The sequence below is a fragment of the Triturus cristatus genome, chromosome 7 (genome assembly GCF_964204655.1).
Source record: "Triturus cristatus chromosome 7, aTriCri1.1, whole genome shotgun sequence".
NCBI classification, from domain to species: domain Eukaryota; kingdom Metazoa; phylum Chordata; class Amphibia; order Caudata; family Salamandridae; genus Triturus; species Triturus cristatus.
This window is the reverse complement of record NC_140590.1, coordinates 857,851,401-857,867,167: the sequence shown is the minus strand read 5'-3', so window position 1 is coordinate 857,867,167 and position 15,767 is coordinate 857,851,401. Positions and strand designations below refer to the sequence as shown.

Sequence of the window (15,767 nt, the reverse complement as noted above, 5' to 3'; positions counted from 1 at the left end):
GTCCTAGAGAAACCACTGGACAGAGAGGAGCAGGAAGTTCACAGCTTGATCCTCACAGCCACGGACAGAGGGGATCCGGTCAGATCCGGCACCATGCGGATACAGATCAATGTGCAGGATTTCAACGACAATGCACCCGTTTTCAGTCAACTCGTCTATAAGATCAGTGTGCCCGAAAACACACCCAAGGGGACTGTTGTGGGCAGCGTCAGAGCTGTGGATATTGACAAGGGAACAAACTCAGAAGTAACCTATTCCTTTAGCAAAATGAACGATAATATCGTAAGGAAATTCAGACTGGATTCTAAAACCGGGGAAATATCTTTGATTGAAAATATAGATTTTGAAAGAAACGAATTTTATGAGTTTGAACTTAGAGCAAGTGATGGAATTTTATCATCACGCTACAAAGTTTTGATAGAGGTCATTAACGTTAATGATAATAGCCCAGAGATCTTAATTTCTTCTGTGCTCATGCAGGTACCAGAAAACAGCCCATTGGGTACAGTCATCGCTCTGCTGCAGGTACATGATAGAGATTTAGGAGAGCATGGAAAAGTCACTTGTTTTCTGCCCCCCCCCCCCCCCCCCCATCTCCCCTTTCAGTTGCTTAAATCAATTAGAAATTATTATAGTTTGGTAACGGATAGTGTTTTAGACAGGGAGCGTGTTCCACAGTATAACATAACAATTACAGCCACAGATAGTGGCACTCCCCCATTATCTACAACAAAAAGCATAAACCTTCAGATAACAGATGAAAACGACAATCCGCCAGAATTTCATCATATGTCATACAGCGCCTACATAATGGAAAATATTCCTCAAGGCACTTCAATTTTTGCAGCCAAGGCAGCGGATTTGGACTGCAACCAGAACGCCAAGATCAGTTATTCTATCATTGATGGAAGAATTGGAGACTTTCCACTATCTTCTTACATATCCATTAATTTTGAATCTGGTGTCATTTATGCTGTTCAGCCTTTTGACTTTGAAGTGTTACGACAATTTCAAATCCAGGTGAAGGCACAAGATGGCGGTTCCCCTTCCCTTATGAGTAATGTGACCGTGACAATCTTCATACTGGATCAGAATGACAATTCTCCTGAAATATTATACCCATCATCCCCCACAGATGGGTCCTCTGGAGTGGAGATGGCACCTCGCTCCTGTGAACCAGGTTATCTCACCACTAAGGTGATCGCTGTTGATTCTGACTCTGGGCAAAATGCCTGGCTCTCGTACCAGCTGGTGAAGTCCACAGACCAGGGACTGTTCACTGTAGGTCTTCATACTGGAGAGATCAGGACAGCCCGTCCAATTATGGAAAAAGATGCTATAAAACAATTCCTGGTTGTCTTAGTCAAGGATAATGGGCAAACCCCTCTATCGTCTTCAGTGACAGTCACCATAGTGTTGGGAGACAGCATGCCAGAAATGCTTAATGATATAAGTAACCCTTCAGCTTCCACAGATATGGAGTCAAACCTCACACTCTATCTGGTGATTGCTGTTGCTGTTGTTTCCTTCTTGTTCCTTTTCCTCATAATTCTTCTTTTGGCCATCAGAGTTCACCACTGGAGGGAATCTCAGCTCTGTGAGTCATCTGGGGTTAACTTCAATTCACTTCCGGCCTCTCAGTTTGTGGGCATCGATGGAGTCAGAGCTTTTCTACAGACCTACTCTCATGATGTTTTCTCAACAGCTGATGCTCAGAAAAAACAGTTTAATTTTCCAAATTCAAGTGGCTCAAGTAATATTTTAGCAAACCCAAATTTGGAAAAAACAGATCCACCACTCTTCACTGACGATTTTTTATGTATGGACAAAGAGGACCAACCGTTTATCCAAGTACGTTGGCTTTGTTTCTGTTTACTTTTTTGTGGAACACTGCTTTATTTAAAGTGTTGGCTGCACATTAAAAAATCAAATATAAAATTGCATGACCTCAGTGTTTAAGTAAATTATGTAAAACTGTCAGGAAGCAAATAGATAAACCCAAAATGTTATCCATATATGTCACACTATTTAGAGTCAGCCTTAAGTAATTGTCTTTCATTTTGAATGCTTCGCTTAGCTTAGGAAATTAAAATTCGGAAGCAAAAGTTCGAATATTCAACCGTAAACAAAGTGGGCACTGTTCGAGATATTGTCAACGGTTCCCATCTCCCGTTCGTGCTAGTCCATATTTACTTGGTAACAAACTACAACATATTTCGCAAACGTAATGTATGTTTGTGAGCGCTAATGCATTCGGCCATTCGCTTTTGTGTATATATGTTCTTATGTGCTTTTACTTGGAAGCTGTTTGCAGAAAGAGCCACTGACACAATGTAGTACCACCCTCATCCCGCCACTCTCTACTCTCCCCACATCTACCATCTGCAGCGCTACACTATTCCTCTTTTTTTCACTTCCTTTCAATTAAAGTCGCACCTCCTCTTTACATACAGAAAAATCATATCGTTTTTGTGCATTCTAGATGTTTAAACGGGCAGTTAAGGGGTGGTATGGGGGATATTGTCAGCATCAAAGTCCCCCAAAGTCTATCTGTGTTTATAAAAGAAATAGGGCGCTGAGTCGGGTACCCAAAGCAGGGTGTCTCATCCTCCAGCCTTATTTGCTTTAGAGGCATAGAACAAGGACCTGCAGCACGCTCTATCCCGTTGGATGCACTCGATATGTTGCTATGAAATCGTTAACGTTTCACAGCCGTTAAAGCCTTTCCAGTAACAGTTTTATTTTCTTGTACACACGTTCTTAAATAGTGGTTTGCCGTGGTTAGTAGAGTTCTGTGCCAGCAGTGCCAGGGACGAACCGCAAGGTGGCGCTGTTGTCACATCCTGGGCGAGAGCCCGAGCTCACTGTAACCTCTTGTAATCGCAGAGCTCGGTCACTTTGGAGAGAAGCAGAGACTGGGAAGGAAGGGATTCACAGCCGGGAGCTCTAAGCAGAAATCTCATATACAGCATGAGTTTCGGGTGCACGGAAAACCCCTAATTATTTTCCGAAAATTGGCACGGCGTGGATTTATAATTCAAGACTTTGTTAGTGTTTTATTTGCAATATTAACGAGAATCTGTACTTCATTGAAAAGAAAAGGCAACGATGACGGGGATCGGAGCCCACCCCGGAGCCGCAGCACCGAGAGGCAGGCGGCAAGTACTGGCGTCTTTGTTGTTTCTATGGGTCTGTGAGGCGGTCTGTGCACAGATACAATATTCAATCTCAGAGGAACTGAAGAGGGGCTCCGTTGTTGGGAACATAGCGAAGGATTTGGGGTTAAATATCGGGCGTTTGTCTGGCAGGAATCTGCGTGTTGTCTCTGATGCTGACAAACAGTATCTGACAGTGAACCCTGTGACCGGGGACCTCCAGGTGAGTGACAGGATCGACAGAGAGGAGATGTGCGGGGAGTCGCCCACCTGCCCCCTCACCTTCGAGGCTGTTGTGGAAAATCCAATGAATGTTTTTCACGTAGAAGTTTTTATTAAGGACATTAATGACAACCCCCCGAGTTTTTCAAAGAAGTCCGTGGATGTAGAAATAGTTGAAACCTCTTTGCCAGGGACCCGCATTGCACTTGGTAATGCCCGGGACCCTGACATTGGCATTAATGCCCTGCAGGGCTATAAGCTGAGCCCAAACCCACATTTTGTCTTGGATGAAAGGGTGAGCAGCGATGGCTACAGATATGCGGAGTTAGTTCTGGAAACTGTCTTAGACCGTGAAAAAGAAAGTCACCATCGATTGGTTCTGACTGCCTCTGACGGGGGAGATCCAATCAGATCGAGCACCGTGGACATTAATATTAATGTTCTTGACGCAAATGACAATATCCCAGTGTTCAGTCAAGAGGTCTACAGAGCCAGCGTCAGTGAAGGGGCAGCAATTAACTCATTGGTGCTTCAAGTAAAAGCCACGGACAAGGATGAAGGTTCAAATTCAAAAATCACCTACACATTTAGCAACATACCTGACCAGTTCTATAATACGTTTGTTTTGGATGCAGATACTGGAAAAATTCAAATTAAGAGTGCCCTCGATTTTGAAAAGATGAATTCTTATAAAATGGCAGTAGAAGCAAGGGATGGAGGGGGGCATGTTGCACAGTGTCGAGTGCATATAGAAGTTACTGATGAGAACGACAATGCCCCTGAGGTAACCTTTACTTCTGTCTCCAGTTCCCTCCCTGAGGACTCGTCCCCGGGTACAGTGGTAGCGCTCATCAGTGTTCATGACCGAGATGCAGGAGACAACGGCAAGGTTGTATGTCAGATTCAAGAAAATATACCTTTCCGATTAATCTCATCATCTGGGAAGTATTACAAGCTTGTAACTGAAAGCAACCTGGACAGAGAAGCTGTTCCAGAATACAACATCACAGTTACAGCCACAGACAAAGGATCTCCACCTCTGGCCACCAGTAGAACTATCCGATTACAACTATCCGACATAAACGATAATCCGCCCATTTTTGATAAATCTTCCTACCAGGTCTATGTCTCCGAGAACAATGCAGCCGGGGCCTCCATTTACCGTCTAAAGGCATCTGATGTAGATTTGGATCTAAACGCCCGTGTCACTTACTTTGTACAAGGTACTCACCTGGACATCCCTCTTTCCTCCTACATCTCCATTAACTCCCAGACCGGTGTGATCTACGCCCAGCGCTCCTATGACTATGAGCAGCTGAAGGAGTTTCAGTTCCAGGTGAGAGGTCAGGACTCTGGGTCTCCTCCTCTTAGCAGTAAAGTCACCGTGAGGGTATTTATTGTGGATCAGAATGATAACTCCCCTGAAGTCCTCTCCCCTGCACCCAGTCCAGATGGATCTGTAATGTTTGAGATGGTCCCTCATTATTCAGAGAAAGGTCACCTAATCACAAAAGTAGTGGCTGTGGATGCAGACGCTGGACACAACGCATGGCTCTCCTACCACCTGCTTCAGACCTCCGACCCCTCACTCTTTACAATCGGGCTCCACACTGGAGAAATCAGGACATCAAGAGTTTTTCACGAGAAGGACGTGCTCAAGCAGAAGGTGGTCATCCTGGTGAAGGACAATGGACAGCCGCCGCTGTCAGCCACAGTTACCCTAAATGTGGTGTTTGCAGAAAACATACAGGAGGCCCTTCCTGAGCTAGGCAACCAACCACGGGACGTAGACAACCAATCTAATTTAAATATCTATTTGGTTTTAGCATTAGCTTTAATTTCACTTTTATTTGTTTTATCTTTGATGCTTGTTGTGATTTTCAAATGCAAAAACCGTAAGGGACCCAGTAAGTTTGAAACTCTAACCCCCGCTCTTTATTCACACATTGATCCAAGAGTCACATCTAACTACCAGAATGGAACTCTGCCCCTGCCCTACTCTTATGAGGTCGCCGTGGCCATGGATTCTGGGAACAATCACTTCACCTTCCTTAAACCAAGTCAGGAGGTTTCCACGGATGTCCTCTCTTCTGCGAATGACTCTGGGATTGGAAACGAGTCTGTTGGAGAATCTATTGGGCGTGATGACTTGAATCAGGTGAGAGTTCTTGCCAGTTTTAGTTAGTAAAAGTTTCCCTTTACCAAAATAGTTTAGAAACATGGTTGAGACTTCTTGGGTCATACCAAATCAGTAAAAGTGGGCAGGGCTGGTATTAGGCATGGGCAGTGAGGGCAGCTGCCCAGAGCCCTGCACCCAGCCCACCAATATGGGGCCTGCACCGGTACGCCACAGCGAGACCACAGCGCACTGGTCCTCTTGCTCATATAATGGAGAGCAAAGTGTCTGATTGCTATTTTGAACCCCCCCCCCCCCCCGTACCTCAATGCTGTGGTGTTGGGAGGCCTAGGGAAAGCTGGGGGTCCTCTGGTCCCTATTGAAGGAGACCCATTCTGCAGGTTTCTTTTCCACTCAGGCCTCCTGCCCTGCTTCCCATACATAGGCACCATTGTACCACAGTTTAGTGCCCCAGCAGTGTTTTAACGCTCTCAACCTACAAGCAGACCACCCACCTTCAGCCCTTTATGAGCTGTAACAGAGGTCCCTATAGGTGGCAGAGAGGAGGAGATGTAGCTCCGGAGGGGTCTGCATGAAGCATCTTCAGGAGCAGGGACATCTATAGATTTGCAAACAGCCCAAAATGTCTCAATTTTTTTTACAATTGTGAGGGGCTTCCCAAATTCCCTTTCTGACCAGGGCCACAAAAAACCCAGAACTGCCCCTGAATCTGGGAATATTGTGAATGTTTTCTGGGTGAATGTTGGAACATTACCCACCACAGCACGCTTATAATGAATTAAAAGTTTGCCCACTGAGAAACTGTGTGCATGTGTGAGACAGAGAAAGGGGGCACATGTCTGTATACCTGCATGTGTGTATGTGCGTCTGATTTTGTGTGTTTACAGTGTAGTTGCCTGCATGCTTTTTCGTCTGATGCAGTTTAATTGTGAAGAGCATGACTAGTCTTTTCAATTAGTATTCCAAATGCGTGTGCGCATAAACATAACTCAATATTTGAAACAACTCAAAAGTAGCATTAACTAGCTAGTATTAGCTATTCAGTGTCAGTGGTTTGTAACCAGCTGTGAGCATGCACCAATAAATACAAATATGTATTTTTAATAGTTTGTCAGAATTATGGGTAGTACTTTACCTCTAGTACTAGCCACAGGACTCTTACATCCTCTACCAGATATCACAAACTGGTGTTGTGGTTACTCACCTATGCCCCAGTACAACTATCCCAAGCTCATACAACATCTGCCATTTGCATCACATTCACCCCAAGCGCACTTCATGTGCCTCTGGGTCCCTTCACCATCTACCGTTCAAAGCACAATGATACAGGATCCTCGCCCACTCGCCTCTTTCAGCACCACCTCGGCAGAGAGCCTGAGGTAAGCGAATAACATTGAAACTCAATTGTAGACAAATTACTACACAAAACCTCTCACACCTCTAGCCTTAAAAACTTTGAAACATACACAATTTACACATGTGCTTATCCCTCAGTGTTATTTTCATGACTTCTTTTTACTTGCCACTTTTCTGTTTCCAGTGGTAAAACGGTTAAGATGGAGGTGCCACAAATGTGTTTGTTTAACAAAACTTTTAATCAAATGTCTAATTCTACAGTGATAACAGTATTAGACATTTTAATGGGAACATTGTGCTGATATTTAGTAATAATTTAAAGAGCGAAACATGCTAAAGACATTCTCTGTAAAATTTACTTGAATATTGTTTCACATAAATCATAAATCTTGATACTAAACAGCAGTAATAGAAATCTAACTTGCACCATTCAACCAGCCAAAGTAGCTGGTCCTTAACAGATAAAAAAACTAATTTGTGGATATTAATATTTGTGCTGAATTATTTATATATGACCACAAATGGCCACTAATAGGCACGGTGTGGCAAGTTTTATACACAGTAATGTAGGCCTCTGTAAATGTGTAAAGTGATTTCAAGCTTGTCTGTACGTGTAAACGAAGTTGATGGTAAATACACACTGTCATTATTTGGGTCGTATTTGACTGCATTTTTCAAACGCAGCAAACTCTATGTAAAATTGCAAATATATAGTAATTTCTGCCTACTTTGAACAGTGGTGTGTAAATTTCTCCCTTCATCCGAAATGTAAACAGTGGGACAATTTGAAGTGGCAGTGGTTGTGCAGATCACCCTATTGTGAAGCATAACTCACTTTTAACTCTGGATAAAATTCATGGAATTTCCTTCTTGGAAATGACGCAAAATGTTCACAAACATTGTACAAAAGAATGTATTATTACGTGAAATACTGATCCTGCATTTTCCTCTATTTTTGATTTTAGCTTGAAATGTGTCCTTGCATTAATTTTTGACCTGTAAATGCTTTTAATGGTAAAAAAGAAAAATGCACACCTCTCGGTCAGTCTACAATGTGCATTATGGGTTTGCCCCCATTGAACATCAGCTGAGATCAGACCCTCTAAGTTATAAGCATTTGGGTTGCTGTCATCGAGAGGATGCTTATATACAATAGTATGGAGATTATATGAGGACAAAAAGAAAAATCCAAAAACACACGTGACACAAACAGTCGCAAGCATTGAGTTAATTTTCATTGTTGCCCTGGTAGGATTTGTGCCTTCATAAAATCTCAACTATGCAACGTGATATTATGGCATAATCTCTGGCATTTCATATAACAATCATAACACAAAATACTAGAAATGATGTGAGATTACAGTGGTGTAAACTACATTTCGACTAGACTTACTGATATTGTAAAAGCGAAAGAGGTTCAGTTTCTACCATCTACATTCTTAAGCACTGCATGTTTGCTTTTCTCGTCATTGCAGTGAGGACCACATGGTTTTGTGTCCTTTGGAATTGTTAAGACAACCGTATGTACTGTCATTTCTTGTGCCTCGCATAGTGATGATGGTTGTTTAGTCTCACCATCGGTCAAAATGATCATGGCATTTATTGTCATTACCATAAAACCCTCCTGAAGGTTTAATATGTTCTCTTTGTGTATCTGTAACCAATATTTTCTGATGCTTTTATCTGCATCACTGTCTGGAGTGTGCGTACCTACAGCAAGTTTCTCTTTTTCGTGGCAGGCAATAATTTAGGTGTAGCTGACCATACCACTTTTTTACCACTTGCTTTGAGACCCTATTGTAGTAATCTGAATTATTTTTCTCAAGCGTTGCAGTTGCCCCCTTAAGATCATGCAGTGTAGATAATACTTTAGGATTGTAATGGGCAGAGAATTGTAAGAGGTATGGTTAAAGTCCATCTTGTTTTATAGACTGTAGTTTCCCTTTGAGTTTTTGCCCCTATTGCACTCCTTTCTAACGTTTCTACATTGGTAATCTTCAAAACCAAATAAACCCAGTTTTTTGCATGTTTGCCAGCGTAAAGAAGCCGTATTCGGAACTTTCTGTCAATCGCCCAACATGTAACATGAATATTATTTGCCATACTTCAAAGATTGTTCAGTCAGTATTTTCCGTGTCTCTGAAACACAGTTTAAGAGCTTGTTAAGTCTTGAGCCTCTTGCCAAAAGCCATGTGTTTACATTTTCCGTGTGATCCAGACATAGTGTGTCCAATGTTTTGCCACTACATAAAAAATGAATAGCCTCCCAAGCAAGATTTAGTAATAGGTGGCCCCCAGAAAATGTGGGGGTAGGTGAGAAGAAACCTCTAGAAGATCTGTCTTTTTGTTGATAAAGAGGTGGGTTTCGTCATATAGAGCTCAGTGGCAGATGTAGAGTGCTTTACTCTAGCCTTTTTGGCCACAGATAGTGTACACTTAGTACAGTGGCATAACGAAAGTTGAGGGGGCCCCCCTGCAAACTACATGAAGGGGCTCCCTCTGGACTCACTCAGGAGCTCTCCGTCAAGAGTGCTGTGCTGAGGGGACCCCCCACTGTGGGGGCCTTTGTTACGCCATTGACTTAGTATAAATAAAGAGACGCATGAGCAAGCCAGAAGACTCTGACAGCCATAAATTGAATGAGTTGCAGTTTACGCTTTCAGAAATTAGCAGAAAGGAAGAGTCTGTAACCCTAGTCAATACAAGAAAGAATAAGAGTGCACAACAGCTTTTTTTCTGCCTAGTGGAAGCAGGGGATAACCTCGTGGTGCAGTATGAAATAGAAAAAGCTGTGTGTTGAGACTTGTCTAACTCGTTTAGAAAATTTCTCGTATAAAATAATCCCATGAATTTTCACAAATTTACTTGGAGATGGGGGAGGTCAAGCTAATAGGACCACCACGGGAAAGCCCACAAGGAGGAATGACTAACGAGAGCATGAATCTCCTCCTTGTTCCCATTAAGCACAAGGAAATTGGAGTACATTCAGGCAGCTAGAGATGATAGAAGTGAAGCGTATCATGGGGATTGCCTTGTCCATCATTAAAAAAAATATATTCAAAGTGTTGCCAGTTTATGGCTTGAAAGAACAGCTGAATTAGGGCTTGAAAAAAGTGAATGTTCTCTTCCCATGATCCAGGGTCTCCATAACCTCCTTCAAGTAGGAGGATTTAAAGAGAGTAGAGCTGAGAACTGATCTTGAGAGATGCCACATTGAGAGGGTTGGCAGAACAGCAGAAAGACGCTAGAAAGACAGTTTGAGTCCTGTCTGACAAACAGGGAGGTGAAGAGCAGCACAAGCTCATGGATGCCCAGCTTGTTAAAGCCATTAATACAAAATGAATGTGGGGATGTTTTGAATAAGTCTGTGAGCTCAAGAAGCACAAGCACAGCTCTTACTCATGGATCTAACATTTGTCTAGGGTCACGTGAGATAACCATAAAGCAAACAAGATGCCAAGATGGGAGACAAAACTAGCCTGTCTTACTTCTAATTAGATTCAGCAAATTGAGAGGTCGGTTGATTAGGAGCATTTTGGCCTTATGAATTATTCTGAAATCACATAGAGAGTGTGTGTTTGTCTGGGTGTATGTTTATTTGTTTATATATTTTTATTTGAAAGGTTTTATATAGCGCTAGCTACACCCGAGGGTATCAGAGCGCTTTACAATGACAAAGAGAAATAAACTTGGACACAACAATAGCAATAGTTAGAGCAATTAAACACAATGATATATAAAAATAAAGGACAAATTAATATTACATATTTGGTAGATTGCGTAAATTGTAAACAGAAAACAAAATGAGAGGACCAGAAAGAAGTTATAAGTAGTGATATAACAGTATGCCTGGGGGAACTTATTGCACATAGTAAGGAGGCAGAGTATGGTGAGCGGAGATCAGGGGAGTGATTACCCCAATAATTTATTGAGAATGTGAATTTGAAGGTTTCTTTTGAAGCTGTCATAGGAGGGGTTGCAGCGGAGGTCTTTGGGAAGGGCGTTCCAAATGGTTGGGGCCTTGCCAGAGAAGGAGCGGGATTTCAAGGCGTTTTTCTTTTTTTAGAAGAGGGGGTATGAGCAGAAGAGTGTTGGAGCTTCTCAGCGTATGGGCACTGCCAGCCCTTTTGAGTTTGGTTGAGAGGTAGGCAATGTGTAATGTGAAAGCTACTGTGCCACACAGCTGACTTTTTAATGACTAAAAGTTATCAAAAAGGCAATGTGTTCTATGTGTACAGAAAGTTGTGCCTGAATTAATTTGCATCTGTTGCAGTTTACTTGTGAAGACTTATCAGATTTATTTTACCCCTAATATGTGTTAAACCTGTTTCACATAAGTAAGGCAGTGGCATGCTAGGTAACCTTAACATGTACTGTATAAAGACACCTTTTGAACATTCCATGTGTGTTATGAGATATTATTGTGCTACCTGAATGAGCTACTATTGAAGATCTAAGCGTTAACAGATTACTGTCCAGTTTCGGTATCTAAACCTGCACTGATTTCTGGTACTGGTATTAGTAACAGGAGCAGTGAAATGCAGTTTTATTAGTACACACATCTGCCATTTCACCCAAAGAAACAAATCCAGTAGTGAAAGGGCTTATAAACCCCAAACCGGCTCCTACTCTAGAATTAAATGACAGCAAATTGACAGGAACAGAGTTATGAGCCATGTTCAAGAAACGCACCACACACAGACATGCTGAGAGCCACCAAGGATGGCGAGCTTCTCGGCCACATGGGCAGGGGTGATGCTCATGATGGCTTTACAGATCATGCAGCTGGTCTTGGCAATGGGGAGAGTTGACATTGAGCTAGAAGAGTTCCATCAGGATAGGGGTGATATGATCATATCTCTTCATGCCCTGGAGGAGACCAACTGCAGCATGGGGAATGCCCTTAGGAGGGGGACCAACAGGAATTCTGGGAGGACATAGAACACAGGGCTTCCACCATCCAGATACAAGAGTACAAGGACTTCAACAGCAGTTCTGAAGTCACTTTGGGGAAATGGTTTCATTTTCTTAAGTAGAGGAGGTGGCTTCAGGGTACCTTTGTTTGCTTCTCTCCTAGAGTGCTCTGTTGCTATAGATGTGTAATATTAACAACCACTTGTCAGCTTTTTGTCCAGAATAAATATTAAAAACTAGCATATTAAAATAAGTCTTAAGACCTTAAGTATTAGTGGCCCAGTTGAGTTAAAGATCACACCAGGTAAAATCCAAAACCCTGGGTTCACTGTTTTCCAGGAGCAGTAAATACCACTAATTCTAAATTAGCCTCCCCTGAAAATGATGAAGATGTGTGGAATTTGTGCATTCACGTCAAATTCCACAGATCCCAGACTCTAACAAGTATTTTCTTGTGGTAAATTTACCAGGCAAATTGTGGGGAATGTGGTATTTGCTACAAAACGTATAATTCTGGTCCCCATACGAGCCACATACAGAGCCCAGAAATAACCAGGCCATGTGTAATAACTATGCATTTCAGTGGGTAGAGCTGTTGTCTGTAGCATGTGTGTAAGCATATGCATCTGTTTAATTAGGCAGGCAAGCATTCATTTATTTAGTTTGTTCGTATGAGTACTATTTACGGTATGGGTCATATTATCATGATGAAGAAGGTGGTCCAGTGTTAAGAATAGAAATATACAATTTCCTTGTGTGAAACCTGGAACTGCTGTACACGGCCAAGACTCCGTAATGGTGACAGACTGAAAATGTGACCTCAATATTATATTTTATGCTCTTGCTAAGTTGCTTCACATTGTCTGGTAAGGATGTGAGGTGCCAGAAGGGTGGGAATGGAGTGTGCGGCATATGTGAAGGAAAAATACTTTATGCTTTGCCTGAATGATTGAAAGCAAGGTCTGTGCGCTGTGGAGTAGTAATGCGTCCACTAAAGCATCCACTGCAACAATCCAGGCCTAATCACTCGCACACAGGTTTGAATCCCAAAGGACCTTATAAGTCCTTCATCCTTCAGGAGTCAACAAAGTGAGTAGCATTGACTTGGATAATAACATCTACTATCTGTGAACAGTGCCAAGATCCCACTTGATATGAACTTGCAGTTCTACAAGTAGCCTGTTATGATAGATTCAACAGTGCATCGGTTGGGTTTTCAGTAATGTGCGGGTTCGGGAGAAAAATTACTCAGCCCAGAACAACTGCAGCAAAAACAGCCTATATTAAGCCAATGTGTGCTGCATGTTCACTTGTAGCGCTAAGGTGGCGATTCCAGCTGACATTGCTGTGTGCGACCAGTTGAGAAGCAAACAATAGCGTGTTCTGTGCAGATTTTGTGTGCGATTCACCAGATTTTTCCTTGCATTCATTTGCTGTTGGGTAGTCATTGGGTATTTTAAATCGCTCTTGTATTGCGGCCTAGTCTAGCATCTTCCTTCGATATAAGCTGCGGGCATGAAGTTGAGATTTCACAAACAAGACATTGGGGTGTACATATGATACACCTGTGAGTTCCTAGGTGTCAGTTTTAAAGTGGTTTTTTTTTGCAGACGTTACATATTTGATTAATTTAAGATTGTAAATAAGATCAGCTGCTGTGTTTTCTGTTACACAGTCTTATCATTCATTAAGACTGCCGTTTTAATTGACGAGTATTCTAAGTTAAAGTGTTCTACTTGCTTATTTTAAAATCAAGTTCTGCTTTATAAAACTTCTGTATTATTTCCATTTTGCTTTCTTGAGTATTGAATTTATTTGGAAATAAAACCATGGACATCACCAAACTGAAATTAAATTTGGTGAAATGGGATGTCTTAAATGCAGTGCATTAAAACTCACACATGATGATGACTAATCTTAGACAGAATTTCACAACTTGTCACACTACCTGAATTTGCAAAAAAAATGAAGGCAAGTGCATGCCCTACAGTAAAAAAAAAAAAAGTCTTTCAACATACCAAATGCACTCTAATTTGCACAGTATATTTCAAAACAACGAACATTTTCTGCTCGAACATGTATCTTCCCATTATTTCACAATACTGTTTTGTGTGAGGTGTGCACTCACTTGTATAAAAAAAAGTCCTGGGTGATATTGGAAAACCACATTTCGCTAGGAGCGTGTAATTTAATTTTGATGAAATATTGCAACACTTCGCGTGAAGAAAATAGGCACTTTTGCTCACCTCTACCTTCTAATTACACAACCAGTATTTAAAGATGCTTCTATCTCCTCTGTAATGTGGAGCTTACTGGTTCTTGTGCTGTTCGTGATCGGCGTTCTCTTAAAGTATACTTCACCATGCCACAATTACAGCACTTTCTTTGGGATCCCATGGTAGTTTTTGCACAGACTTTCTGGGCTATTTTGCTTGCACTCGTAGGAGCTTTCAAAGTAAAAAATAACTCACAGCTGCGTTTGTCAGGGCAGAGTATGATTCAAGTGAATTTAGTTTTACAGAAACATACTACAGGCCTTGGAGAACCATGTCTGTTTTTCACTGTGTTTTTGCTTTGTTTGTCATTTGTCTCCATATAAGAAACTTCAGTCTGCACAGCTTAGCAGTTTGCAGGTGCTTCTAAAGAACTGTGTTGACCTTCCCAAAATAAAATCTAAATATTATCAGGTCACGTCATCAAGGATTGCTCAATCATTGTATGAAGCAGTTAGTTCAGCGCCTTCCCTGTTTACTGAACATAAAAGAAATGTTGTTCTACCTGAAGTAGACCAAATTCTTTTTCTTGGACTGGAAATACATCAGACTAGTATTATATTCAGAAGATGGTTCTTGTTTGCAGTAAAAGGGGGTTGCATGGTCAGTCGCACGAGTCGGGTAAACATTCTGAGCGACAATTATGTAGAATAAGCTTTTAAGGAAAGGCTTCCAGTTATACATTCTGCACACTCCTCCCCCATCTACAGTGGGTTCTTATAATTCTCTAGACAGCTTTATTTCCTGTGCAGTGGGGTTTTCTCCCGCCAACCCTAGAATGTCCCGTGCTAGTCAGTGCTGCTGACATTTTCAACTTCAGCCTTTGCCACTGCTGCGGCTCTTCACTCTTGTGTCGGTTCCACTGGAAGAAGGTCGGAACTCTATTATTTTGTAATTCAGCAACTTGCTGTCCTGAAACACCACATGTGCATTGACCCGGTCAGCGTCCCCTGCAAGGCACTGGTGTGCTCTGTACATCATGTCCAGCTATGTACACTGTACCAAGTACAACATTTGAGGATTTTTATTACACTGATCATTGGTGCATTTGTTAAAGTGGCAGCAATGCCACACATTCAACTCACTATCATATACAATGTATTTATGGTGCTGAGATCTCCGGTGTAGGTGTGCCGTCTACACTGACATAAACTCATAATTTGCAGCCTCGTGTGAGCGTTGGGACAGGCCCAATCTCCCTCTTCCCGGAATAACTGTGGAATGAGTTGTGAATCCATAACAGCTGTTCTAGTTCATCCTGCCTGTCTATTGGATCATTCTCATGGGCCGCCCTTTCATCTCACTCCACTTTATCAATTTGTGGCAGGGATATTCTCTGCCCCTGCCCCCTCCAACCTATACTGGTCGTTACTTTCAATCAAGTTTGCATACACCGAATGAGGGCGCCTCAGCTGTCGCTGCTAAACATGGAACTTTGCCAGGGCGACCAAAACGTTGTCTGTTTATACCTGTGAAGTGGCTGAGCACCGAATGTCCGGCTCCGCTCACAGTTAGAACATGTTTCATAATTTCCTGCACCCCTACCCCTCTTCCCCCCTTCACATCCCAGGCCTGAATACTCTCCCTGCGCTGGAAACACTAAAGGTGCCATTTATGGCTTCTAGGGAGAGGTACTGGTAGGCGTCTCTGCTTCCTCGCCCTCCAACATCAATGAGATTCTACAGGTTAAGCTAGGGTGAGGCGTGCTTG

At 42.3% G+C, this 15,767-nt stretch overlaps 1 pseudogene; it reads left to right on the top strand.

Annotated features, from left to right (window-relative positions):
• The first annotated feature begins 3,108 nt into the window (after positions 1 to 3,108).
• LOC146810726 (protocadherin gamma-B5 pseudogene) lies at positions 3,109 to 5,562 on the top strand (annotated as a pseudogene).
• Positions 5,563 to 15,767: the final 10,205 nt, after the last annotated feature.